The sequence below is a fragment of the Malania oleifera genome, chromosome 7, assembly GCF_029873635.1.
Source record: "Malania oleifera isolate guangnan ecotype guangnan chromosome 7, ASM2987363v1, whole genome shotgun sequence".
NCBI lineage: Eukaryota > Viridiplantae > Streptophyta > Magnoliopsida > Santalales > Ximeniaceae > Malania > Malania oleifera.
Genome location: NC_080423.1, coordinates 7,210,304 through 7,215,252, shown reverse-complemented (window position 1 = coordinate 7,215,252; position 4,949 = coordinate 7,210,304).

Here is a 4,949-nt window from a genome sequence, read left to right as displayed (position 1 = left end):
CCAGGGCTCACGGGAAATCAGGGATTCAAATTTAGGTCTTCTCGACCTAGTTGCACCAATGGTTCTTCCTTGTCGCACCGATGGTTCTTCCTTGTCACACCGATGGTTGAGACTTGCAGGATCTCAGCTTCAGAAAATCTTCAGGATCTCGACCTAGTCTCCCCTTCAGGGTCTCCTAGTTGAGCAACTAGTTGAGACTCTCGGTATCTCTGGCTCAGTTAGTCTCAAGTTCTTGACCTGGTCACCCCTCAGGGTCACTTGGTTGAGCACTTGGTCGAACCTTACAACATTTCTCTTTCAGTCTGAACCTTGGAGTCTTTCTTCTGTGACCTAGTTACCCCCTATAGTAGCAAGTCGCACCACATGGTAGAACCTTGTCTTATTTCTTTTGATGAATTGAGGCTTAAGGGGTTTCGTTGAGCATCTGATTTGAGCTTTGTGCTTCCCAATCACTCCCTTGGTTTCTTGTATTGCTTAACTCCTTAGTTTTAACCTATTTTTCCTGAAACATGAACAAACTTACATAACTCCGAACTATGATAAGAAATGGTATTAACAAGATAAATGAGGGCAAAACAAAGGTAAATGGGGGCCTAAAATAGTACATTTAGGAGGACATCTGAGTTCTGAAATGAACTAAGTATCTAAGGTATGAAACTGAGTTTGCTTCTAAGCATCTAATTTTCAGCTGGGGAGGAATTTTTGGGTACTATTAGCTCTGGCACCTCCACTTCAATGTCACTGACGTGTCGGAACTGACCCTACTCACTAATATCTTGTTGAATATTTCTCCAAATAATCCTTGGAGCACAAAAATCATCCAAACCAACAATAAAGCCTTTAGAGAACAAATGCTCCATGAGCAACGATTGTAATGAATTGAAGATATTCAGAACCTCTTTGGGACCTTTGTAAAATAAAGCATCACTAACAATTTCATTGATCAAAGACTGGAGTTCATCTATATTCAGATCAACTTTCAACAATTTTGAATTTGTATCTTCAAAAGCTGGTGGATGATAAGTTACGACTAACCTATAGGAATGGTTTATGTACACACACCTACAGACACTTACATGCTAACACACACACACACACACACACACACACAAATACACTTAACTCCACATGCAGCCAATCATAGTTATGCATGCAAACAAACACATAGACACACTCTTAGGCATATATACATGCATGCCACCACTCACATGCTTCTCACACACATACACTCACATGCATTCACGCAAACCTACACCCACTTAGACACATTGACACACTAATACACATACTTAGTATATACTAATATCTAAATGCACACACTAACACTTTTATACATATGTGTGTGTGTCTATATATATATATCTTGAGTCACACTTATGTTCACACACCTACACACACATACATACTAAGAGAGGGGGAGCCACCTGCAACATTTCCTTGACGTTGGTGGAGCATTTTATCAATCTCTACTTTCCAGCACATCATGACTTCAAGCTGCTGCGACATTTCCTCGTTTCTTTGGACAACATCCTACAGCTGCTGCGTGATATTAGACTCATGATTTGGTGCCTCTTGATGCACTTCCTCAATCTCAACATGATATGTAGAATGATCTATCAATACTGATGCTAGGGCTATGTATCCACCCCCAAGACCTTTCACATAACCCCTTAGTCGATGACCAAGAACCTAATCGTAGAATAACTAGGTTAGTGGCAACTCCATTATTTTAAAAGTAACCCATTTTTGAGTTTATATATTACACTATGCTTTATATCACTTGGTTAAAACATTTTGAAATTTTTTACCTTGCTCGTCGTATGGAGTCGACTCTCTAAGACGTTGCGACATTAACTATTTGATGTTTTTGTCCTTTATATTTATTAAGTAATTCTAAAAGTTTAAAATGGTGAAATGGATTGAGATGTGCCCACTAAATATGCCAAAAATTTATTTATACCCATTCCAAGTCAAACTTGAAGTTACAAAAGATCTCTTGATTCTAGCCCTTAAATAGGAGTTCTTGAATCTAACTCTTTATTACAATTGCCCCTAAATTTCCTTCTTTTCAAGTAATATCTATTTGGAAAGTTTTCTTGGTTATTTTCATAGGCGACCTAGTATGATGTGTTGAGGTAGAGGAAGTCATGACTTATCATGGTTCCTTGTTTTTGTTTTTGTTTTTTTATGTTTTGTTTTGTTTTTTTTTTTTGTTTTTTTTTTTGTTTTTTTAATTTTATAGAAAAGGTAATATCATTAAAATGATAAAAGTGGAAGTCAAAAGGTAGAAGCTTGAAACTTCTAGGGAAGAAACAATGGCAAAAATCAAGTTTAAACTTAATAGAACAAATATCACCCATCTAGATTTGATAATGCATACACTAACTCTTCTCAACTTAATGAACACATGTTTTTATTTGTCGGGTCGACTGAAACAAGTCTGAAAGGCATCTGTGCAACACCATTGATACATATGAGCATTTCTCCCTAAAGATTCTCCCATTTCTCTCATTCCAAATTTCCCAACATATGGCTAATAGAATTGCAAGTTTAAAATTTTTAAGGAACCTCTATGTCTAGAGAAGTTCCAAGTGCATAACGCTAAAGCCAAATCAATTGGTATCACCCAAAGAAGATGTAATCTTTGCCAGGTCTAGATCTGCTTGCTAAAAGGATAGTGCACTTGAGGCCATCATCCATCCTCTATTTTTTTTGCTTCTCAAGTGTGGTCTCAAACAAGTGAACTTTTAGCAAGAAGAGAATAGATGGAGACTTTCATATATATATATATATATATAACCATACTATTCCTCTTAATAAACATAATGCAAACCAAACATAACTGTATGCAAATATAAATATTTAATACATAATTTTCTAATTTTTCCAACTCATATCTTAGTTTATTTTCCGACAATATATCATAAACGATTATATAGACATTTTTATTAGTTATTTGTATTTGATAATTTTATTATTTACAAAAAAAATATTAACTTTTTTGGTTTTATAAATTTACCAAATAAGTTTTTGTTTAGATTAAACTTGGTTTAAGCACAAGCCGTGTTCAAAATTAGTTGAAAATTTAATAAAAGCTTGACCATAGGCTGGCCTCACATGATAATCATGCATATGTGATGAATAAAATATCTACATTAATTTAATTAAACTCAACTCAACTGAACTCACTTCTTGTCGTGAATGTATGTGTGCATGTGTTCAAATACAGTAAATGTTTTTGAAAAGTGGTGAGGATAGGGGCGGGCACACACCGTAAAGCTTGTTGATTCCCTTTCAGCGGAGTCCCACTTCTTTATTTCTTTTGTCTGTGTTACAATTATTTGTCTCAATTATTAGAACCATGCTTGCATGAGGCATGACTGAGGAGATAACGAAAGGTATTTTTACAGAAAAAGGAAAGAAGAAGAGAAAAAGGAAAAGTGACTCCATTTCAATTTCAATTTCATTTTCAATTTCATTTTCAGCCTTTTCCACAAGGGACTGATTGGGTTGATTTGCTGAGAACCCATAAAATTATAGTTTATGCTCATTTAGTTAAGGATAAAAAATGTATTTTCGTTCTATTGTTATTAAAATGAAAGCGAAAAATTGTATCATATATTTTTTATTCAAAAATATAAAAATAATAATGGTTTTGTGTTTTGCAAATTGTATCATGTATTTTCCTAGGTGCGGTTACTTCACATTATTACTACTTGTTAATTGGTCTGTAGACTAATCCTAAGTCAAGGAACGGTATGCATTTTTCAGAGTTGGGATCAGGAGTTTAGTTATGCGAGTGAAAGGTACTAGCACCCTCTACACATCCGTTCTATGAATGGTACCCAATTAAATATGAATCATCTTTATACTAAATCTAGTGGCCTTTAATTAACTCCTTAAAAAGCAAATAAATATTAAAACATCCAAAGAAAAATTGAAATAAGGTGTGATTTAGTAATAAGACTTCCAAAGCAGAGGATCTTATTAGATAAACCCCTCTCAAAACTAATATAGGTAAGGTTTATAACACCTCTTTACCTTTGGTTTAACCATTAGGACGTGCACACACAAAATATAATACATACATACACATAATAATCAAATAAATTCATCAAATTTGAGTAAAACGAATCTTTAAAACATTTCCAAGTTTCCAAAATTTTTCTACAATTCTCTTGGATTTTTAATTTTTTTTCTCTATTTTATTATTTGGTATTTTTATTTTTTCTACTTTTTTTTTTGTTATCAGAGTCAAAATGACTCAAATAATATTTATTTTTTTTTTCTATTTTTTTTATATTTGTTTCTGATTTTTTTTTTTACAATTTCCCAATATAAAAATAAAAATAAATTTAAAAATATTTTTTAAATTAAAGAAATGAATTGAGAAGTTCATGACTCGTTGGACCAATTCAAACAGTCTGAACTAAATCAATGGGTCAACTCAAGTTGATCTAAGTCAGACCTTATTGACCCTATTAGGGAAGAGGGCTACCACTTCTTAGCCAACAGTGGCGACATGTGGCACAAGATATATATATATTTGAACTTAGTGTAGCAAGGTGATGTGGTAGCGATCCAACCGTCCAGAGAAAACACAATTTGAACGACTAGGATCACGCCGTGTCACTCCTTGAATGTGCAGTCGTGGTTATGCCATGTGTCACCGTGTCCGTATGGTGACACGTGTTCCATTAATTATTATTTTTTATTTAATTTTTTTGAAAATTTAATATAATCTTTTTTTTTCTCTTTTCTTTTCTTTTCTTTTCTCTCCGTCTTCTTGTTCTCTCTCTCATGCACCTCTCTCTCTCTCTCTCTCTCTCTCTCTCTCTCTCTCTCTTTAAATGTCTCGCTTTCTCTCTCCAATCAAACTCCATCTCTCTCTACATCTTCGAATCTTTTTTTCCTCTCTCTATTATCTCTCTCAAACTATTCTTGCTTTC